General features: G+C 38.7%; 1 long non-coding RNA gene across 8 annotated transcripts in view; it reads right to left on the minus strand.

The window, feature by feature from the left end:
• LOC138114711 (uncharacterized) overlaps nt 1-25,222 on the minus strand; it is a 316,350-nt gene that overhangs the window by 175,624 nt on the left and 115,504 nt on the right. For 4 of the 8 annotated variants that reach the window (XR_011152743.1, XR_011152736.1, XR_011152741.1 and 1 more), the window contains one exon: nt 15,333-15,410. The exons of the other annotated variants lie outside the window; for them this stretch is intronic. This is a non-coding gene — a long non-coding RNA (uncharacterized lncRNA). The remainder of the gene's footprint in view (nt 1-15,332; nt 15,411-25,222) is intronic. 8 annotated transcript variants of the gene reach the window in all.

Consider the following 25,222-nt stretch of genomic DNA (forward strand, 5'->3'; position numbering starts at 1 on the left):
GTCCTGAAAGTGCGATTTTTTCACAGCAGTTGGTAAACCTGCTCTGAATGTTTGGCAGGAACAGGGACATCACATCAGTTGCACACCTGGGGGCTCACAGGAGAGAGGTCTGCATCCCTCCTGCACTTTGCTGTGTATTAAGGCAGGGTGACTTTTGTACAGTCACTCTTCTACTTCCAACTAGATCCCAGGCAGATGAAGGCTATTGAGAATCTGGTCAGTGATACCTGGGATCAGTGTGCATTGAACTGGAGACAAAATCTGTGAAATGGCTGTGTCCTGCTGATCTGTCGCTGAGCAGCTGCAGGCTCCTCGAGTAGCGACCTATGGGGAACCTGGATTGCTCCTGGAAAAAAGCTGTGTCTGTACACTGGAGAGCTGGTTTACCTGCACGTGGCTACTACAGCTGCAGCAAATGAATTGCAACACTTTTGTGAAGAGTTTTCTGAATAAAAGAGAGTTTAATTTTAGAAACATGAAGTACTCTCATATTATCACCCACCAGGTGGTAGGCAATACATGGAGGAAGCAGTCAACCTAAAAGAGACGCCATAAGAAAAGAAGCATGATTATCTGAGGGGCCAAGCAGCACCTTGAAACAGAGCAAGCACACTGCATCAAAAGGAGTGGCCACCAGGATGCTGGATTTTCAGAAGTACACCTGAGGGCACAGCAGAACTGAGACTTGAATTGGTACAGAGAGCTGAACACTGAGGGATGAAAAGAAAAACAGAAAGTTAAAACTTTTTTTTCCCTTTACCATTTAATCAGTAAAAAAGAATTAGGAGCAAGTCAAACTCAGGCGTCAAAAATAACATCCGAAACACTGGAACACCGGATAAAGGTTTTTGATGAGAAGCATCAACCAAAACAGAATGAAACTATGCAGAGTGGATAGGGCTTATGGATGGGGAAAAAAAAGAGAGCAGATATTTTATATTCATAGCTGAAAACAGTGGCATGCACATGTAAAGGCTCACAGGAAAAAGAAATGCTATCCAGTGGAAACATGCACCAGACAAAAAGGACAGCTGAACAAGCCCCCAGATTTAGAAAGCAATGACTAGTACTAGAGCATGAGGAGGATGTACTTTCTAGAAGAGATAAGAGCCAATAAATAAAGGTTTCATGACATAGAATATGGAAGGCAAAAGACAATGGATGTCCTTAGTGAAGGTGGAAAACAGAACTCCGTGTCCCAGTGACAGAGACATCCAAGAAAGAATATGCAAATGAACATGCACTGATTATGGTTACAGAGATTTCCAGTGATAATTAAGACATCTACTGAGGTCTGTAGTCCATTTAAAAAAAAACCAACAGGATATGTGACCTGAAGAAAAGGCTACTGCCCATGCTGCTGGCCTATTTGTGACTATAACATGATCAGTGACCAACTTGCTTTCATCTGTATGAGACAAGTGGTAATTTAACTCCTGAAGCACTGATAGGCATCTGTGTTACGACTAAACAATGGGGTCACAGAGGAATATTCACCTACATACAGAGAAGTCAAAGAAAATAAACAGTATTTCTGGTTTAGAGTGACTTCTGTCCCACTTGTGAACATGGGACTATCAAACAACGACCAGGCTGAAAGACATGAAAGACATTTGGTCATTTTTAGAGAGATCCATCTCTCAGGAGCTCCTAACGCCTGTCTCAGATATCAGAATACCTGAAACAGGTATCCTCTTGTTACCTGCAGAGAATTTAAAATGTAAATTGAATCTAGACTAAGAGAAGGTTTTTATCACTATTTGTGCAGCAACTAGCACTGGCATCAGTCCTGAGAAACGCTTCTGATGGTTGGTGTGATACAAACAAGTAAAAAAGAAAATGTTTTAAAATAAACCAGGTACCTACTGGCCTAAAAGTTTGCCATTATCCCTCCAATTTGTCTGTCTTTTAATGCTGAAAGTGAGGAAAGGTCCTTCATTGTGCCTGTAAACGCAGCAAAGCAGGACTCAAGCCTAGACCTGCCATAACACCCACATAAGTGACCCACCTTCTGGGATAAAATATTCCCACTGCACCACTGGTGCTCTCCTATTCTGGATAAGGAAAGAAGTTACTCTACAGCCTGATGGTTAGGGCAGTGACACAAAAAGAGACACATTCAATTCCTGACTCAAAATGCAGCCATTTAACCTGCATCTCTTGGGCTGGCTAGGTGTGCTGGCCAGATCCTGTCCTGGATCCCACTGGCAGCAGCAACTGCTACAGGGCCTTGTTAGTGCCACCTGCCAATGATTCCAGCAATTACTGGAATGGCAAGTGTTCTCCAGCAGCCCGAATTTATTTTAATAATGCCTGCACTTAGTATAAAGATATACAAAATGGATTCGGTCCTGTCTACAGCAATCACCAAAGTGAAGGTATTTTGACCCTTCAAAGTAAAAAAGATTCCGTCTTATTTTACTTTGCTGGTTCCTTCTGCAAACTTCAATTTTGATTTGAATGCCATATTCATTTTGATAACAGATCACTCTTCTACTTCCATATCTCACTGCCAAATGGGACTCACCTGTTATCTCTGATTGCAGGCAATTCGAACTTAAAACAAGCCTGTCTATCACCTACTGTTTTAACAGCTGATTAATTAGGGCTACAGGGATCCTGTGGAGAGCTTTATCTGAAGAGCGGCTCAGCCATTAGTAGAAGAAACTTCCTTGTACACTCCTAGCTCAGATAACAAAGTAAGATAATAGTTCATAATCCTCCTCCAGCTAATACAAATAGAGGCACTCCCTCTTATCCTAACACATGAGTCAAACAAATCCCCATGATATAGTACTATAGTGCTGAATTCTCCAATGTTTCTGAAAATGAATATCAGACAACATGATATATTGTTAACCAAAGTGTTACTAACAAGGATAAATTGCCTCTCTTCCTTTCCCCTTCTGCCACTTTATTCTCTCTTTTTTTTTTTTTTTTTTTTTTTTTTTTTTTTTTTTTTTTAAATTAACATTGAAAGTAGCCAGTTCCTAAAGAAATATGAGGATGCACAGTTGCCATTCCCACTTCAGGCTACCACTGCCAGTGAATGAATCCTGTCTTTGCCTTGAACATACTTTAACTCACTCCTTAGTATTCTTTTGGATGATTGGTGATCTAGACCAAGAAATTCACCATTTTTTCAGTGTTTATTCCTCTAAATTCATTTCATCTACATTTCTCCATCCCGCCCATAAATTGTCCTTATCTTTTCCTATGAATTTGGAACCTATACAAATCTCTATAAGGCAGGGCCATACATCCAATGCACCAATATGCAGAGCTCAGTTGTGCAAGGCAGCGTAATGCTCCTGAAGCCAAAACACAGGTTGGTTCCAACAGTGATTAAACAAATTAACATGAAGAAAGGCCTGTCAAGTATGAATGACACACTGGATCAGTGGCAACATGCATCTCAGGAATTCTTTAAATCCTTGGCTTCCAGAATGTGGCTTCCATAAAAATCCACTGCCAGCCAGCCTCACTGAAGGCAATTATCTGGGAAAGTGGGCATTTTGACAAAACAGACCCATAGACTCATACAGACTCACAGTCTTTCTGCTGCTTATAGGGGCTTTAATTACAGTTAAAAAAACCACAAGTGAGACAACAAAAAACCCAGCCCCTGATTTCTTGCCCCGCTCCAAAAAAACCCAACCAAAATCCAAAAATCAAGAAACAAAAGGGCTGTAACCCTGCAAAAGCTTTTTTTTTTCTTTTGCTCTTAATGGAAAACCTGCATGAAGAACACAGCATTTGCCCATTTCTGAAATTGCAGCCCATCAGCAATAAAAGCAGTATTTCTAGCAAGCTCAATATAAAATCTCATTGGCCATGGCTACAAAATCATCTCTCATTATCTCACTATCATTTAAGATTTCAATGCAGGTTTTTTATGGTACATTTCCAAATTCCATCTGGATTGGCTGGGTTTCAAATGGCTGAAACAACATGATGTCGCAATGTCTTTACCCATTGCTTTTCCCTATCCCATAATTGTTCCCTCCTCTGTTCCTCACCTTAGCCTTGGCCACTCCCTTAGGCTCCCCCTATTACTTCCTGTACCCCAACCCCGCCCAGGAACCACCCCTGAGCCCCTGACAAAACCCCACTGCGCCAGGACCATGAGGTCTCTCTGCCTTTGTAGATTGCGGGGACAAGATGTGGTTAAAGTCATCTCAAACCCTCCTGGGTGACCCTTCTCACCTCCTTTGCCATCACTGGTTGTAATGCTGATGGCTGACCAGGGCAAGAACCGCGGGGCCGTCCGAAATGGACTACGGGAGGGCGACCGTGGTTGCACCGCCCTAAGCAGCCCCGCTGAGCTCTGCTGAGCTCTCAGGAAAGCTGCAGCCTGCTAAGCTAAATCTAGCAATTACAACAACAAGAGATTACTTCAAGATGCATTCTCACCTAACTGAATCAACCCAAAGCACTTACAAATGTTACTCATTCTCTAGGTAGGTAGGTTGGTATTTTGCAGGCTTTTGAAGGTAGGAGAAGGCACCAAAAGACTTGAAGGAACTGCCACCTTCACTGAAAAAGTTAAACAGCAATTAATATATCATTAAATCTTTACCATGAGGAAGATATTGCTATGTCATAAGGAAAAGATAGTCAAGGAGTGTACTTCCTGAAGTCCATTTTACAGCAGAGAACTGAACAGAAAATAAAAGGAATAAATGCACCCATATCCTTGATAAGATATCTACATTTTTGAAAGCGCTTCATACTGAATGTCAGTACTTTTGGTCTATTCCATACATATTTTACCAATTAAATGAATGCCATATTAATCTTTTCTAAACAACCTTGCAATATCCATCTGTTTGAATGATTTCTCAAGAAGAAGATTAGAGATTTTAGTGCCTGATTCACATATGTTACTGAAGGCATTACCCTGGCAAGTTGAAGCAAGTGTAGAATTGCCAGCCAGGCTGAAGGAAGGAGGCTGGTTTAGACCTCACTCTCAGAGGCCAAATAACACCACCACTGTGATTCATTTTTTACTTTCACAAGCACTGATTAATTTTTTTCCCACATACAAAAATGATGAATAAAACATCAGCAAAGCTCAAATTCCAGAGAATCTAATTTCTGCCTAAGATCCCAACCAGGTGTTTCTCACAGTTAGGCACCCCTGGCCCAGAGGTGTTCAGCAGGGAGCACCACACTCACAGGGTGCTGGGCAGCAGTGGGACCAAAACCTGTCCTCATGGATCAACACAACTTTAACCTGGATCATTCTCCAAACTGTGCACTGTGATTGAAATCATATTTTATCTGTTCTGCAACCATTATATACCTCAGTGAAACACAGAGATTCAGCAGAACAAAAATGCAATCCCTTTATCTTTTTCAAGGGAAAAGGCCTTGCATATATTTTAGTGCTTTGGAGAACTCCTTTTGCCAGAATCTGTGCCAGGACTAATGACATATGGTATCTTTCCTAGATTTGCAAGTTGAAAAGCAAAGGAGAAGACCCCTGTCATTACAGCATAATAGCATGGCTGCAATAGTTCAATAGCTGTAATGAAATATGACAACCCAGGTCTGCTTCCAGGGATGTTTCCAGCCAGTGTCTGAATTATACACTTCGGAACATGTGTTAAGTCACAAATAAATGCAAAATTCCTATGCATTTGGGGGGAGGGGGATCATCTTAATTTTTGTGTTTTCTAATGATCATCCATTTTCAAATCACCAGTTTTCACAAAACATTGTAAATGGTTACTTGTTCTAAAATAAGCGTATTTTTTTCCCTTATTGTCTTGGGATACTTAAAAACATTTCCCTGAGACCTGGCCCTGTAATCTGTGGAAGTGATCATTATATTTAAATAAAAAGCAGGACATGCAGTCACAGCTGAAGGGCAAAAGGCAAGAAAGAATAAAAAGATAAAAAAAAGCAATATGCATGTGTCTCCTGTCCAACTGGAGAGTCTGTGTTCAGATCTGGCAGCTGAAACCTGTCTTTAGGTGTGCTTCTTATGCACATAAAATGCAAATATATATCGTGTACTGCAGTTTAAAAGTATACACATGTATCAAATACCAAAATTCAAATCGGGATCCTCTTCTCTGTATCCTGAATTTAGATCCTGTTCTTCTGACTGGCACAGCTTACATGGATTTAACAATACTTTCTTTATACCAGCCAAGGCTTCTGACTATGAGTGACCAGTTTGTTTTACATTGAACCACTTGCCTTGGTATTTAAATATCATGACCCAGGTCAACCAAAAGGCACAAAATTTTCTTACTACTCCTAAGACCTACAATGACAGAATCTCTTTGGTTAATATCTGCTTGGAAACTACAATGGTGAAAAATTCACCACTTTCATTAAATGAAAGAGTTCTGGAGTCATGTTAACACATGACTCCAGAAGTTATGACTTGAAGAGAAACATTAAGTATTTCTATAAACTCGGAGAGAAAAATACCCGCAGCTGATGACACTGACTATGCACCCACTGGTGCACTTATGCAGGCAAAAATCCATCTCAAGCCTCATGCAGACATATGAGATAAATCCTGCAGAAACAGAACAGGGTTGTATGTGATGACAGACAAAGCCAACTCCTTCATCTTGGCTGCCAAAGCACTGGGTTGGAGCCCAGACTTTGATGCTTCCTGGTTAAGAAGTGAAAATGTTAAACAAACAAACAAACAAACAAACAAGCGCCCTATAGATTAACTGGGCTGCTGTAAGTTAACACATTGCAAATTGCTTGTAAGCAACGGGGTTCTTCCATGTTCCAAGTAGACTGTACACACAGAGTGGACAGAATCCAAGTTCAACCATTTGCCAGCCTTCATCTTCACTGTTAACTTTAATTAACAAAACAAAGGCTTCCTCTAGTATTTCTCAAAAGTGGATTTTCTTTAAAAAAAAGTCTCTTCGCCCTCATTTTTCCCTCTCTCCACTCAAACCTTCTTAATACTCCTGTGGTGGCACTAATAGGAGTCCATTATCTGACACATAGTGAGTCATCACAAAGAAACAGAAAACCTTGCTTTCCCATGAAGAAGTCAAGTACCTGCTCCTTTGTAAGGTCTCAGCAAAAAGGTCTCTGTTCAACTTAATTCCTCTCTTTACTGCCATGTTATAAAAATAGGGTGCTTCAAAATGAATATATAAATACAGGGTGCACAAACAGTCAACAAAAGTCACATAAAAAGAAAACATATAGCTGGTAGCATTTTTCATTGCAAAGTCCACACCAGCTGGCCAAAGGTTCAAGGACTGTAGTAATTTTTCCAAACTTATTAGCATATACTTTGATATTTCCTATGCCTGGATCTGTAATTTGACTATAAAAAGAAGAGGGCCTTGGACAATTTGGCTCTGCACTTACACTGTAAAATATACTTCCAGCTGAACACGGAAAGTGAAATTATATAAGAATTATTCAATTTAGAAATAACTTGTACAAACCTATTGAAATGCAAGCTCTGGAAAATGCAAACAAACTACATATCATTTTAACCATTATCGTACTAATAGGGTCAAATTCTAATCTCAGTGACCTGGGTCCATCTGCTTTGATCTCTTAAAGGATTGTACACATCTGCCTAAGAATGGACTCAGTAATTATATGTTAGCTGTGAGCAAAATCAGTCACAGTGAAAACAAACACCTGTGCTGTTCTCAACTGATGGCTCACAAATTCAAAAGTATTTTACATCTTTTAGTTTGGATTCTAAACTTCCTGCAAATTTGGAGTGAAAGTGCTGAAGACAATGGGGATTTCTATTGTTGTAATGAAGGACAGAGTCTGTCCACAGAGATATATTTTTAATAAAATCTTCAAACAGTCATTTTAAGTGAATTTCACAATGTCTTTACTCAAAAAATGAGCTGTTCACTAACTGAAAGTAACAACCTAAAAGGAAAGTTAAGGGATAAAAAAAAAAGGTTGAAACTGTAGGGACTGGGATATTTAATCATTGATAGCACTGACTGAATTGTAAAGAGGCTCAAAAGAAGGTGTATGTGAATGGAGATGTCAGATTAGCTTTCCTACTGGTTGGGATTTCAATAACCGACAGTAGATAAGATACAATTAGTATTCATATATTGAGGCCAGAGATTTGGAACCAGTTTTCAAAGTATTGTCTAGCCTTGAAAAAGTATGAGCTGCTTTATTAAATTTTTACCAAATATGTATTTTAATAAAATGCACTTCACTTCACAAGAGAAGGAAAAGTGCTGGATGATTGTCTTAATGTTTCAAACACCAGAAAACCAGCTGAGAAGCAAATTATTTTTGAGAGTCCTGCAAACTGCACAACTGATCTGTCAAGACTTCCACTGTACTTGAAAGGTCTATGGGTCACAACCGCAGGAAGTCACATTTTGAGACCCAGCTATGAAGTTATTCGAATGGCCCGAAGATACATCCCACATCAAATGGCTGACCTCCTGCACTTGCATACTGCAGGTCAGCTTACATTTTTTAGCCAGAGGCCCTTGCTGATTCCCTTTCATAATATCCTGGAACAAAGAAACACACTCTCAACTTTCTGGGAAGTCTCCCTGGGTTACCTAGAACTCAGCTTGGCAGAACCGAGCACAGCAGCTCTTACAAACAAGTTCATCCCTTTCAAAGGGAGGCAATAACAGGGTACATGCAAATGCTGCTTCCCAGCTTTTATGGAGACCACTCAAAACAATTTCTCCAAGTGGAGTTTCTGATTGCCTTTAACTGCCTCTGTCCCAAACTCTGCATTACAAAAGCATTTCAGATTATTTGGCTTTGAAGAAGTAAAATGATGACTTGCATAAATACTTTCCTAAAAAGCTCTCAGGTCACCCTTAAGTCCTTTGCAGGAGGTCTAAAATAGTCTTACCAGCAGAACTTGCAGTAACACAGCGAGCTTTCTACAGACAAACAATCCAATATGTAAAATTTCTGATAAAATAGAAAACTCTCCACTAAATGTCATATGCACCACAGAGTAAATTAATTAGAAGTAATTATTCAAATGTTAGAGCTTCATTTACTTTTCAAATTTCTTTGGTCTATTCAGAAGTTTTCACTACAGTGAAAAATGATACTGAAAGTTTATGCTGCATACATTTGATGAAAAATTATAGAATTAAAAAAAAAAAAAAAATCTGTAGAACCACTAAAGTTTCCTTCCACTTGTGCACTATGTCACTGCTGTATCTGTGGTTTAGCTACATTAACATATGGGGCAACATTCTCCAGTCTAACATCCATAACTGGATACTTGCAGAGCACTGGATCCTACAACATACAAAAATATCACAAGCAGTTTAAAACAGTCATTGATATTATTATTCATTTATACTATTCATTAGTGTTCTCCTGTATTAATTTCAGTCTACATTAAACAATTAATTTTTTGCCTCTAAAATTAAAACATAATAAACGATGTGGTTCTTTAACTGCTGAGAACAGGACTGTAAAGTGTATAATCAAATACAGAAAATGTGAATATGTAAAGCTCATGTCCCCAAAGCTTTCAGAAGTCCACAGCCTGATTGATTTTTTTTTTATTTAGTAGAAAGAATAAACTTTGCTCTTTTTTTCTATTTTTTGTTTGTTTGGTATGAGATTATGTAGTCTGTATCTCATATACTAAAGCTTCACAGTTTAGTATTCAGATTTTAGGACCATCTACTCTCCTGCCTGAGTCAGATTTAAAGAAAAAAAGTAAATAATAAAAGGGAGGAATTCAACAAGTAAAACAAAAAGGAAAATAAAAGCAACAAAGAAAGACACAAACCCAAAACACCAGAGAACCTATAAATACTAAACTAGCATTCAAAAAAACCCTGTTTTATAGGGCATTAAAACATTGCCTCCTAAAGAGAAACAAAACCAATACACAAGAAAATTATTTGGATTTAATTTTAACTTCCTCTATTCTGCATGAAAATTAGGTAAATTGCTACAAAATTACAAAATTACAGCACAAAAGAGCTTGGCTTTCCTCAATTTCATATAAATGAGCTGATATGAAAATAAGTTGTATTTTCTGTAAGTTTATTACATTTATTTTTCTCCTACATAGGGCAGTTATGAACAAACTGAATTTGTCTCCTCTGGCTCTTAGCAAGGACATGTACAGTGAAACTGCCACTCCTGAAGCACAGGTATTTGTAACTGGGCTCTCATTTAGCCCACTGGAAAACTTTTAGGTTCACTTTTCAAATGTAAATTTTTCAGTTTGGGGTTGATGTTTTGTTTTGTTTGGTTTTTTTTCTCTCTGAACATAAGTCAAAAAGGTTGTGGAAGTGCAGTTTAGAAGACCCTGATTTATCCAGCTCCCTGGGCTGCTTCCAACCTCAGGGACCCCAGAGCACCTTCACAAAGGATATGGTAGCTGACTTCAGAGATGACTTTGTCCCCATCTGAAGGTCATCATCTGAACAATGAAAAAGCACCAACATCCATGACAGCAAAATAAAGCACAACACAGAACCCTCAGTAAGGGAAGACACTTGTCAAATACAGAGAAGTTAGAGAAACCCTGCAAGCTGAGTCCAAGCATTGGGAGGAGTTGACAATTCAAGTTATTGACTCATCAACATCATTTGCTTGGAAAGTGTTCGTTTTCCAAATGCTGCTTGAAAACATCAGGTTTTTATTATCAAAGGCTGAAATCCTGTGAAAACAATTACTTGGAAAAAAAAAGTCACAAGTCTGCAGGTTTAGTGAAGATAATGTTGGTGGCACTGTGGTGCTGCTTGTTAACACCTTGTCCCTGAGGAAAGACTGCACCAGGCAGCTCCCAGCAAAAGCAGTGCACTTCCTGCCACAGGGACATCCTCCAGTGAGCATCCAGGGAGCCACACTACTGGGAACTGTTTGCATATATCAAACAAGAAATTTTTTTTTCTGGTTATTTCAAGCTGTAAAAAAAAAAAAAAAAAAAAAAAAGGAACAAAAATCGGCCTGCGCTCACACCTACACTCACACCCAGGAAAAAGAAGGATTGAAAAGAACTCTCTGTATGTGTGTACACACACACACGTTAGCTATTAAAAATATGGGTGTGCTTAGCAGCTGAATAGACCTCTTCTATTTGGAGTATTTTTTAAATACAATTCCCAAAGCTTAGTCCACATCATTAATGCCGTGAAAAGTGAGGCTACTGTGTGGCTTCAAAGCATAATCTTTTTTCAGAAGAGTAGACATCTGCCGCATTCATTTTACTGCAGAGGTTTTTATAGAAAGAAATTAAATAGGAGAGAGGCATGTAGGGGGAAGGGGTTTTTTTAATGTACAGGAAAGAGTTCAGCCCTCACGTTAATATAATAGCCATCAGTAAAAGAGCACTGGGACAGGCAAGCTGGGCTTTGCTCTCTTCTTTGGTGGGTCAGATGGGCTCATTCAGGAGAGTCCTTTAGGTGCTGTGGCCAGGCTGCAGCCCTGGGAACCACCACTCTGTTCCTCTCCTGCAGTGCCTCTGTGCTTGAGAAGTCTGGCTTAGAGAAAGCCATTAACCAGAACCGTTTTTATTAACTAGTTTCATACGGGGATAAGTGGACCTGGGAGCAACCACATGAGCAGGGAAGCTGGTGATCTGAGAAGAATAATACACAGGTAGCCAAGAGGTTACACAGAGCTACAACTTCTTTTGCCTACTTTCTCCAACAACCAGGACAAGGCACACTACTTCAGCTTCACTCTTCTAATGGCCCCCTAGTTAGACCCTGAGTCCTTCAGGGCAGCCTGTTCACCATTCACCATCTCAGAGCCTAAGCAGGGCTCAGCCAGGTGCCCCGTTGCAGCCACAACAGCTCCATAACAGTAACAGCAGCATTAGAGCCTCATCCCTCTACCCTGCTGCCATAAGGCACCTCCTGTGGATGTCACTAGGATTTTAATGCTTAGGATGTAGCTGTTACTTAGCCAAGGCAGATATGTGCTTATCAAAGTATCTGAGCTACTGTGCTTAGAGCCACTGACAGACTTCTATTGTTCTGCTGATTACAAACTGACAAGCAGGAGGGAAGACACTGCAGCTGCCCATGAATAAAAGGGGATTTTCTCAGAGGTACACCGACAGGACATTCTTCCATCACTTTTACCCCCACATCATTTGTCACTCAGCTCTATTACACAAGTCTGCTGTAGCTGTGGTTTCCAAAAACAACATTCCAGAAGACTGCATCATCCTGGACTAGAAAGCAAAAATGAATGCATGGTTTCCCTCAGCCCTAAAATTCAATGTATGTATACAAGAAGGTGATGATTATTGATTTCAGAGTGATATAATATTATCAGATATCTGAAAACCATGTGGAAAGGTGGAACTGAGGTTGCTTTTCAGGAGAGGAAACAGATACAGAAGATCACCTTAAAATGCTTTTGAAGTTGCTGCAGACCAGGGAAGGATGGGTTGTTGTCCATAACTGGGCAGTCTGACCGGACATCAATAGCAGCTGCAGTAAGGAAAGGGACACCTTAAACCTTTGGAAACAAAACCTGATGGTAAGACCAGAAAAGTACTAAAACTTATTGGTTTTGAGCCTCCACTACCACAGGGCTTCCAGAGGAGTATGGAAGTGGGGAATGACATGAACACAGTTATCTACTTTGAGGCTGATGGACAAACCAGATGTCTTCAATGTAATAATGCTGCTACTCCACATCATCACACCTTAGATTCCCACCATTGCTTTCTGTCAGGTACCATATCTGAGACTGCCCACCCTCACAAAGGCACACTGCTAACCTGGAGAAATTTAACCTGTTGCAGCCTTTTGGGTCTCAGGGAAAGCAAGATCCAAAACCTTTATTTGCTTTAAATGTTTTGATGTTAACAAGATATGTTTTATGTTTCCAGGACAAAGATATTTGCCAGTATGCTGTGACTCTGATTTCTGTATCAAAAAAAAAAAAAAAAAAAAAAAAAAAAAAAAAAAAAAAAAAAAAAAAAAATCAATCCTTTGGATTATTTTGCCTCCTTGAGAACAAGTTGCAGTTCAAGCATTTGCCTGACAATAGATGATGTAATTTCTCTTAAAGCAACAATAAGATGTTGAGATTCAAAGTCAGCTTCAACCTGCTTGATAATGTTTGAAAGGCACAATACTGACAGTGCAAATACTCTGAGTTCAGAAAGTCAAGGTAGAGAACAATGAACAGGAAAAAAAATAGAAAAAAAATTGAGCTGCATAAGAAGTTACAACACAACCACTGCTCCAGCTATAATACAGCAAAATGATGAGCTGAAGTATATCACTACCATGAAAATATTACCCCCAAAGTTAAGAATTAACTTAACTTCTTGAATTAACTAATATTGCCCTCAAAAGAAAAAAAAAAATGTAGTATATACTGTTATACCAGGTAAATACTGAATTTCTTTACCATCCTGCCTCCACAGTAAGGCTCAGATTTCCAGATCTTTTACTACAGCTCTTACAGACAGATTTCCAAAACAGCTGTTAGTTAAGTAGGATGAGAAATATTGAAAAGTTGGTGCTCATTATGTGATATTGAAATGACAAACTTCTGAAATAGGAAAAAAAAGGGATGTGTTTTTCTATTAGAACTCTCTAAAAGTGAGCATTAACATCTATTGATCTGGTTCACTATCACTTTCTCTGTTAAAGTCTAGTGCCTGCTCTGGAATAACATGCACCCCACTTTTTTAGTCAAGTTACATCCCTTTAATTTTAATTTTAATCTTTTCCATCAAAACAAAAACTGCATCTTATTGTAACTAATATAATTAATTTATACTTGATATCATTTGAAAAAGTGATGACACACCAACAGCTCAAGCATGAATCATTTTTAATTCTTCAGATGAAGTGACAGATGATTATCAAATAACATTTACTTAATATTTAAATAATAACTAAAAAAAAAAATCTGTTGTTTTTAAAAAGCATATGAAACATAAAATAGAATTCTTTATTCTGTCTTCTGTGGTTTGGAAGATACCTGGGGTGACAGGTCACACAGTCATAGAAACTTGAGCAATCAGTCCATCCCTCTGTGTGAAGCATTTTCTGTGATGTATTGCTCATTTCTTGCCAACACTCTTACCAGCCACTGTTTTCATCACTTGCCTTGTGTTTATCCATCTCCTAATTCATTACTCTCCCTGACAAGCCCTATCTTGCTCAATAATTTTCTTCCCCCGCTTGCTACCCTCTACCAGTGACAAAAATTTTCTAAACATAGAGGAAGTTGGGTTTTAATTACTCAATCTCCTTTTTCAACATTTGCAGTTTACTCACGTGTTCTAACATTAAACTTAAAAAAAAAAAGTAATATTCAAACATTTAGTAAAGGAATTCAGAAATTAAGCATCATGAGCCAAATGGGGCCACCTACAGGATGAAAATGCAATGGAAAGAGAAAGAGGAAAAAATTGGGCAAAAATCTACAATGCCATCAAAAGTAGAAAAATCTGCAAACTGCCTATGTACCACTATGTCCATGTTCAAATGTAACCCACATGGCCAAAACAACCATATCCTCATTTTCAAGGTGTCTGTTGGCTTCTTTTTCGATCCTATTGTTTAACATTGGCCTGATAAAGTGAAACATTTTCACCAGGAAAATCCTAATGTCATGACAGTTGGATCTAAAAAGCTTTTCTGAGGCCTATTCAAACTTTTGGCACATACTCCAGTTCTGTCAGGTCTCTCATGTATCTGGAAAGATTTTTTTTCAAGTTTGCTTATTGGTTACAGAACTTAGCAATGATGCTGCTGCTTCAGTGGCATCACAGTAAGAACAGACTGTGGGGTTTTGTTTTTGCAGAGAGGGACTGGGTGGGGAACTGATTTTGGTTAATAGAAGGGTTTGGCTGGGAGCCTTTTGCTTTGGCTTTTTTCCAGCTGAAAGAATGCCATTTGTGATCTGACAACAGGGTTTCTCTTGACCAATTTGGCTCCTCCCATGAGCAACAATAAACCATGACTGCTTTATTTCCAGCTAAGTTCCAAGGAGTTTTTCTCCTCCACCAATGAGCAGGAGATGACAGCACATGTGAATGCAGGGAATTCAATCTACTGGAGAAGTGGTTTGGATTATCCAATTTGTAGATGAAAATTGAATTAATATATCGGTGATAAAATTTGAGACAAATATTCATCCTCTAAAAAAAAGAATATACTTAAAAACCTTTTTATGTGGCAGAACTGATGAGATTTTGGCTACAGTTTCTGAAGCTTCACAGATTCCAGAATTGTCTGTCTTGGTAATGTCAAAGACACGAAGCAGCACTATCTTTCCTTTACTTCAGTCCTTGTAGCTAGAGTAAGTCACAGGTCAACAGAATTCTGATAAATGAAATATTTATTTTAATATACATCTATTACTATCCCACTCACCTTCTAGAAAAAAATGCAAATTAATTTCCAATTTAAGTAAACACTTCCTCTGATCTCCATGCAGACAGTGTCTGTTGTCTGGAAAGAGAATTCATATTATCTAAGTGTAGAAGTAATACTTTTACCACAAAAATCCATTGAATAAGTGCCATCACTTGACTATACCAGTTTGAAGCACCAGTTAGACAAGTTAGAGAAAGAGGAAAAGACCAACTTAAGCCAATGGAAATCAATATTTCTGTTGTTCTTAATGTTGGTGATTGGTTCTGAAATACCAGTTTGAACTAATTTCTATATCATTTGTCCACCCAGTTTACAGATGTAGTGATGCATAAAACTCCCGGGAATGTAAGGAACAAGAAAGCAAAAATAATCCCCACCTCCCCCGAAATCCCTGAAAAAACGGGACAAGAAAAGAAATTAAACACATTACTAAAACATTTTCTCTCAGAATGAATAGGAAAATAATGTTTAGAGAAATATTCAAAATCATGTTACTTCTGCTACACTTCATTTTTAAAATGCTCTCAGTGACTGCCTAAGTTCCTTTGACAGAAATGCTTATTTCGACACTTACTGTATCAGACAAGAGAAATCCCTACATAGGGTGAACCTTCCTCCTTTACAAGAAATTTAGCAGTGGACCTTAATATTGTGCCACTATTAAAAACATTGTGATTGTGCATTAAAAGGTCATGCTCATTTTCTAAGCTTTCCCTGGAGAAAACATGCATTTCTACTATATCTGCACTGTAACTTGAGGGCTGCATTCACTACAATTTTCTGAGCTGTGGGGCTGTAATCTTCCTTTTTGTTTACTTGTCAACAATATTAATGCTTTCTATTTTCAGCACTTTACTCTTTTCCTGCTCTGAAGATATGTCAAGAGGCAAAAAGTACACTTAGTACTTGAATATGTAATGCAGCTTCATCTTTAGGCATATTTGTCATTATTCAGAGGTTAAGAATTTATACTTATTTCATAAACATACCATCAGTATATGCTAACTAAATTATACATGGTACATTTCTTACACTTAAATGGAAAATAAAATTTACTATCAAGAAGTGAATGGGCATTTAAAATATTTTCCAACCATTAGACTCTTTCCACATGCTTTTTCCAAGCCTTAGAGTATCCCAAAATTTGGTACTGCCAAACCAGACAATCACAAAAATGCTGAAAGATTAACTCTGATGAAGAATTCTATTGTAGGGTGCAAAGAATACTGAAGCCCATTAGTGTGATAGGTAGTTGTATCGTGCTCTCTATAAGCCTGAGTTAAAAGTTTCCATTAATCACTGTCAGCAACAGAAGCCAATTCCCATAACAGACTATTAATTTATGCTGTACTCCACTTTGTTCATGAATGTGGCATTTCATGACATTAGTCAGAAGAAAATTACTAATTTAAGATCCAAGATTTTTTGCTGTACTCCTTTACAACGTCACTGCTTCACTATTGGCAATATAACTCATAACTCAGAAATGCCAACAGTCCTTCCTTTGGCAAGGTCCTCATCTTTCCTAGATCTTTATCAAAGAGTACTAAAACAAGTTGAACTCTTGGCAACATCTTTTGGAACTCTTGGGAATTTTAGCACTTCCCAATCAAAGGGTCCAGATATCTGACACACCATAATGCTTCAGGGCTACTTCTTGAACTGTGATACCTCACAGAACATGATACTAGCATTTGGTCACAATGTCTTTTTTTGATATTTAAGATTGACACTTGCTGCAATTACCCTTTCTGCAAGATTCTGCTCCAGAGATGCGCAGCCTCTCAAATTACTGACAGCCCTGCCACAAACCTGACTTTGTTCTCTTAACCAACTACTCCCCATGGCATTTCATTAAAGGGACATTTTGACTGAAAGCAGTCTTGCCAAATACCTTTCTACTCATAAATTGGTTTGTCATTCCACCTCTGGCTGTCTTTGTTAAATGACATGCAGATTTGGAGGTAATCTAATTAACAAGTGGAGCAATTAATATCACAAACTATCGTCATGCTAACTTTGAGATAAAGGGTTAAGCATTTTCCAGTGACATGAGATCTAAACAGCATATTAACAATTCTTACATTTATGCAGCATCTTCCACCACAGCTCTCTCAGTGTCTTAAAAACTGTGAGTTGTTGTCAGTCATTGTTTCTCATGGAATCTCCCTGAGAACTCAACATGATTTTTGCATCTACACTCAGCTCAAAACTTATTTCTATGGAAGACAGAGATGCTACCCTCATCTACCTTAAAATGAAGCATTGGTTTAACAAGTTATAGAAACAAGGAAGGACCAGCTTAAGACAACGGATCTTAATTTTTTTCTCATTCTTTCTATTGGTGATCAGTTCTGAAATACCAGTTACACAATCTTCTACCACTTTTTGAAATATTTGGCTCCATCTCTCGAGAAGAGTAGAGGATATTATGCTGACATCTTGCCTGAGTTCATTATCAGTCCAGTGTGTTTAATATGAGAATTCCTCTATATTCTGAAAGAATGGTCCAAACAACAAAGCAAGCTTCCTCCCACTGACTTTTCTGGAAGCCAAAGTCAAGTAAAATATGAGTTGTAATAATTTTACAAAAGAAAGATTTTTGATTATTGAAATGTCTTCCCAGGGCAATTTTGTGCTTTCCTTGCTGCTATGATAAGCATCAGGGGAGAAAAAAAAATTCAGCTCCTTACAGAGGAGAAACTGTGTCATACCCACCTTTTAAAAGTGAGTCTTCCAGGATCAAAGCAGAACACAGTAAAAGCTTTAGAAAAACTGTGCTGTTTTACATCAGGGCTGAATTTAGCTCCACATCTTTGGCTAAGACTTTAAAAGGTAGCCAAAGAGAATGAAAAACAAGGACAACACAAGGTCACTATGCTGGAATGAAAATAACTGATGAAAACTTGCTTTTTATTTTTCCTTCCAATGTTCAAAAACTGTTGTTTAGTTAGTCAAAATGCTAATTTTACCTATATGGTGAGAAACAAGGAGTATAAGAAGGCAGTGGCTCAACAGAACTGTGTGTTTGAGCAGAGATTGAAGGACAAACTCTCAAGAAAATCGGCTAAACAAACAAAAAGGAATCATTAAACCAGTTGACTGCCCTAACTGTGGCTCCACTCACTTCTGCCCTAGATAATCACTTCTGGATGTGTTATTTTCCATTTGTCCCAACTGGCATTCAGTATGTTTGGATGGTTAATTTACTGGCAAATATATTAAAGATACTTTGGTGGACTGCTTATTTCTATCACAAATTCCAACCCCTATAGTATCAGCAGCACACAAAACAAATTACTGCATCCCAGGATATGGACTTACACTTGACCACTTGATGCCAGTTGACACATTTGTTAAAGTACTCAGTAGATCTCCAATGACCTACTGTATGTCCTGAAAGGCATTCCTGCTGACAACCAGTCTGCATTTCATCCCATTGCCAAAAGGGATGGGCAAAGTAAGGTTTATTTACCAGAGACATGTTCTCTCACTTTCACATGTTCCTAGAACAAACAGCATATCTGTACTTCTTAACATTAAATATTTGGACTTTACTATTTCTTTTCTTCCAACTGAATTTCCATTCAGGCCTGGAAATGCCAAACCCCAGCTTGGTCTCATGAACAGCTGTGAGTAGGATCAGAAGTGACACTGCTTGAAACCTCACAAAGGCAGAAAAACACTTTTCTGATATTTGCAGTTCAGTAGTATACTAAAGAAACTTGATAAAGCATCCCTGAGCATAAGTGCCAACCCAGCTGAGAAAAATACCACAACTCCCCACCAAAACCCAAATGAAACAAGTCTCTTACTAAATGTCCAGTTTGTAGAGCTTAAGGGAAGCCTCAGACTGGTTGTCAAAATTTCCTTTCGCCTGTCTCCCCTAAACTTCAAGCTTCCTTTTAAGCTTTTCAACACTTACAAGAATATTATGAAAAACAAAGACAGAGAAGAATTGCTCTTGGATTACTGGGACATAAATACTAGCCAAGATTATGTTGATTTATCCAGACTATTCTTACAGATCCCTGCTAATGCAATATCCCTCATTTTGAAATCTAGTTGCAGTCCAAGAGTAATACTCATCTTAAACCATCCAGAGGCCCTCAATCTTTTTCTAGTTGTCCTCTTCCTTCTACTGGAAAATGAAGTCTAAAAGACACAGTACTACTCTTCGGCTCTAGATTATATAAACTGCAAAAGTGCTTGAAAGCTGTTTCCAAGACTCTTGTGGGGTCTTCATAGCTGTAGTGCCTTCACCACTGTAAAGCACTGTCAGGCTCCTGTAAAATGGCAGGTGAGGGTGGAACTTGTAGAGGCATTTATATGTCCTTGACTGCATCACAACTTTCCTATTTATTTTTCTTTGTGTAATTTTGTCTACTATGCAGGTTCTAGATTTAACTGCATACAGCTGCTTGCCCTCTGGATTGGCCTTGTGGCCGTGCATTTCAATGGGTCATGCCTCCAGAAAAAGTAAAAATTGAAACATAGAGGAGTCCTACCCTGAAGAAATCAGACAAATAACACCCTGAGTTGCAGAACACTTGGCACCAATATATGTAAAAGAAGAATGAACTCCAGTTCACTTGCAGACAAATCCTACTGCCTTGGCGCAGTTAGTCTGACAGCTAGAGCAGTACTACGACAGAGCATAAATCAGATCTTAATCATTTCATCCCTTTTTTCGGAGGAGCACAGCTGGTAGGATCAGAGCACACCAACCGGGACGTGCCATTTGATCACTTCTATTTCCTGAAGCTTGAGGTTTAAAGGGAACCTTAGACCACTGGCTATGTCTGAGTTAGCAAATTCTTTAACACTGAGGCCAACCAAGGGAGAGCAGCCCCCATCCACACTATTGACTGCCCTGCCCTCTGAAACAGGAGCACCAAAATGCTTGTTGGTAATGGCTCCCGTGCCACCTTCAGACCTCATGGATGAGTCCTGAGCCAGAGGCATTTTAACATAGTAGAGAAGGTCATGTGCCAGTACTCAAATAGTAGCAGAGAAACAGCCTCCCAGGATCTCTTCCCAAATACCACGTGCCGTTATATTTCATACAGTTACCACAGAACCGGACATATCCTCCAGAAACAAAATATAAATACCATTTTCAAAATCTAATAATTTCCCCTTTCATTTTGCTGATTTTGATCTTTAAGGTAGTTACAGCATAGCATTTTATTCAGCCTTAAATACCATGAACTCATTAGGCAGTTTTCAACATCTTTCGGATGCAGAACCCTGAACTATAAGTACCAGCTTATCATCAACCCAACCAATATTCAGTACCTGGAGGAAAAAAACCAACTTCTATTCATAATATGCCTTTTTATAACATATTCCCCTTTCTGCCACATTGCATTGGAACATATATTTAATTGTTCACACTGTCTGACCACTATGTAGAATTCACAGCTAGGAGGGAACAGAAGAAGAGTTTAATGATGAAGAAACATCAGAAATGATACCTAATAATTTTTGCTCTGCCTTCAGAAAGAAATAAACCAACACCAATCTTCCATTATTTTGCCCAGGAGGGATGACTGATGTATCAGCTTGTTTTTACCACTGTAGTCCTGAGCACTGACAGAACATTAATGATCTTCCTGACTTCCAGAACTCTGTCAATATTCCCGTATATAAGCACATCCTATTTTGGGGGTCTCCTTTATGCTGAACAAAGACAAAAATACCACTGCTTTTGTGTGTACCACACAACAGATGTTTTTCCTCATCTCTGTCCAGTAACAGAGCTATGCCACAGTGTTGCTCTTCATAAAAAAAAAAAAAAAATACGTTTTTAACTTTCTTATTGTCCTTTCACATGGCTTTATCCTGGATGCTTTAGTGGCTGTTATCAACTTTCTACACTTCATAACTTCTGAACTATATCAATTGTTGTTAGTGTCCCTTCTCCTATTCATTATAAATTGCTTTTTTATTTCTAATCTCTGCTTTCACTTCAACGCTGAGCTAGAAAAGGCTTTTAGGCTTTTTTCTTGGCTATAGAGTCATGGATTTTTGGACTATCTAATGTACCTGTACTTTATAAGAACCTTCAATTTTCAGCCACACTTCTCACGCTCTTATGTCTTTGTAGAAATTATATCACATTCTTCCCCTTTTTGCTGTATATAAAGTTTGCTACAGGTTTTAGCAGTTTTCCTCACAGAATCATTTCTTATGGATAAATAGCTTCAGGCTTGGAGTGGTTGCTCTGGAGATGTTATTTTTATACTCTCAGAATAACCTAACTGGTGCCGCTAGTTCCTGTTACCCATCTCCAGTGGTAGCAGGGTCACCAGCTCAGTGTCTCATCACCCTCTACCATCAGAACTGATCTACTGCCAAGCTGCCACAAAATCCTGCTGAGAAAAGCCCTACCTAAGGTCAGGATAACGTAGGACTGACTGTAATCACATTTATATGTGGCAATATTCTGTCGATGTCCCACCTTTAAAATAAAACAAGTCATGCTAATGTCAGACTTGAATCACTGATAAAGAGCAAAATCTTTCCACACCTTTTGTATCTGTGAGACACCGCAGAATCATAGAATGGTCTGTGTTGGAAGGGACATAGAATCATCACAGTGTCATAGAAAGGCTAGGAAGGTAGGGGCCTTAAGGACCATCTATCTGGTTCCAAGCCCATGTCATGGGCAGGGAATATCCAGCAATATAATCTCTACATTCAAGTTAGAGAAAAGTCCAAAGGTAAATTGTGTCCTCTGGAGCTCGGGATGGGTTATGTTTCCAAACATCTGCTCTCTCTGCAAGAAGACAGATTCTGTTTGTGAGCACCTGTGAGCAGCACTGTTGATGGAGAGCACTCTGAAATCCAGATCTGAATTTAGAATCCTGAGACCTTCAATTTTAAAGTCACTTAGAGGAAAATGGACAATTATTGATTTTATGAGGCCCTTGGGAAAAGTTCAGAAAGTGTGAGGTTATATTTGAAAATTGTTTGCAAACAAAAAAAGGTGCCTTAAATTGCCTCTTCAGTTCACAGAAATAATAGGCTTCAGCAAAGTTAAGATGCTAGGAGTTTTCAAAGTGTCACTGAAAAAAAATAATGGAAAATGCTCAAAATGTTGGTACATCCTTGTAGCTCAGAGTGTAGTATATGACTATTGTCACTTCTATGCACTAATTGCAGAGAATGGAAAAGGGCAACAATAAATAAAAACCAGATGGGGAAATGTCATCCAGTTAATTCAACTCTGTATCCTTCTAATTCACAGAAAACATTTTATTTCTGGGTCACAATGGTTAGTGCTACAGCACATTTTATATGCTGGGAGTTTTTACAGCAGAGGGAGTTCTTACATTACATCTTTTCCTGACATTTTCTGACACAGATTTTCTTTCCCCTATAGAAGATGTGTAGTATACACACACAAGCCTAGAAAAGCAGGATAACTTTACTGACTTTTCAACTCAGAAAGTGCCAGGTTTACAGGTGCGTGTTCATGACTTGTGTTGTTCTTACATCCATGGCATGAGCACCCAATGAGGGAAAGGAGCAATGTATTCAGCACAGAATCACATCACTAAAGTCTGCTTAAGATTCACAAGGGGAAAAACTGAAAAGTGCTCAGCAGTCAAGCATCCTGTACATCCCTCACCTTCTGACCGTTGGACTTAACCTAAATAACTTCATCTTATTTTCTTGCTTTGGATGACATCAGCTCACAGCTTTGTAAATAAAAGACATGTAAAATTACCAAACATCCCATATTTTGTGTATAGCATATCCAAACCTTGCAACATTGCTCAAATCTCACAGCTGATTACCAGGACTAAAAGCTGTTGTGACACTGGGTGGGACAATCCATGCACAACCATCCCTTCACCACATTAACACAGAGCATCAAGCTCTGCTGCTCCACCAATAAATCTGCCTTGTTTTACTCCCAATTTACTGGACTGTTGACCAAAAAGGAACAGGAGAGATAAGCATTCCAACCCACGTTTCATCCCCACAGTGCTACTGTTCTGATGGACAATGTGCCAATCTCAGATATGATGGGAAAGGTGTGTCAAGTTCCAGCCTTCCCCCTGCAGCTTGCACAGACTCCTGTACACCTTGCCCTGCTCTAGGGCTGATGGTCGTGGCTTGTTTTGACCATTTGCATTTATGTGTTGCTCTGTCAGGCTGCTGAGGGCTTTCCAAGAGAGTGAGAGACAGAAGAGGTAAAGGGGGATTTACAACAGTGTGAAAGACAGAAAAGGTAAATGGGGATTTGCAACAGTCAGGAACTCAACCTAAGTTAAATAGAATCTTGCAGGTCAAGTAAAAGACTCTAGTTAGGCTTGGCAACTTTATACCTGCTGAATCTGAAACATGTGTTGCAAAAAAAAAAAAAGCACAGATTTTAGTTGAGGATTTCTTTTTTTTCCTGCCCAATGAAGTTATTTATATCATCCATACATGTTTTAACATGGTAAAAGATATGTTAAAATGCAGACATTGAGTTCCATTCAGTTCAGAAGATGCATCCAGTTGCCTACAGATAGTTAACACAATATTAGCCTTTTCAATTTAGCAAAAGTAGAAGAGTGATAAAGTGTCTCTTCAGTGTCAGAAACTCTGGTTTACATGTGTGCCCAAGGGAAAGAGTATAAAAATGCAGCTAAAACAACATCATTATTATCACTGTAATATTTGACAATAGCCATTTTAGAGCATTGTTCCAGAGCCTGAGAATTCACAGGCCATTTATAATCATTAAGGAGTGAAGGGTAATAAGACACCTCCTGGAGTTAAATACTGGGAAAGGATATGCACCTGACCAGGAGAGACAACAGTAGCTCTATGGGAGCAGCAAAAGGAGATGACTTTTCATTTAAATTCTCATACTCCTGTATTCTAACCAGCATGACCCACCTTCCTTTCAAAAATGAACTGATGGGATGTCCTGGAGAGAAAGGGCTTTCCTAGACTGTATGCACCAAATACTGCATTTTCTCAGCCTACGTCTAGAGAAATGGAAAACAAAACTTATTTGGGGAGTGTAGGGTATTTTTAATTTCATACCTTCCTTAGGAAAAAAATAAAGACTTACGTGATAGGAATTGGGATGCTGAGTTTAAAATACTCCAGGCCAGAAGTCCTGTTAAGAACTACCAACAAGAGAAAATATTTGAAACTATTTTGAGCCTACTAGCTTCCCTATTTTATTTCTCCAAGACATCTCATTCCTTCTGTCCTCAAGCCTTATAAATTCTGGCCTTGGATCAAGCACAGCAGAATTGCAGATCTACTACCTTATGATCCCTTTAAAAAACCAACCCCCAAGACCCCTCCAAAATGACTTGCTCACTCTCCAAATTCCCTTTTCGATGGCAAAAGTAGATTATATTTAGCCTAGGTTCCATTAAAAATTGCCTGTCTTTAAACAAGGTGCTGGTTTTTATTCTTTCTGTCTTCAGTTATATAAGACTTCACTGCTGTCTTCACTATGATAACACTCCAACAGTCTAAAAAATACATTTCAGGTGTTCAACATGAAGGAGGTTGTGTGAGTTTAACCTTCCTTGGGATCCTTGTGAGCTTTTTGTATTTAATACTTGTTTTATCTGAAGCCTGTGGAGGTTCTAAAATATTAGAAGACACACTTTCTGAGAACTACCTTTCTAGTAGCCTGAAGATATAGCCTTGATGTTGGGCAACAAAGTTATTCTCTGTAATCCCCTTGATGTTGTAAATGAAAAAGAGGATGGAGCTAACATCATCTGAACTTTGGGCAAACCATTTGCTCAAAAGCACCATCAAAGAACCAAGCCCTGCCAAAAAGAGGGGGAAAAAAAAAACTTAAAAAAAAATTCCCAAAGCATACACAAAATGAAATTGGTGCAAATTAACTTCATTGTATT

Source organism: Aphelocoma coerulescens, chromosome 9, assembly GCF_041296385.1.
Source record: "Aphelocoma coerulescens isolate FSJ_1873_10779 chromosome 9, UR_Acoe_1.0, whole genome shotgun sequence".
Lineage (NCBI taxonomy): Eukaryota > Metazoa > Chordata > Aves > Passeriformes > Corvidae > Aphelocoma > Aphelocoma coerulescens.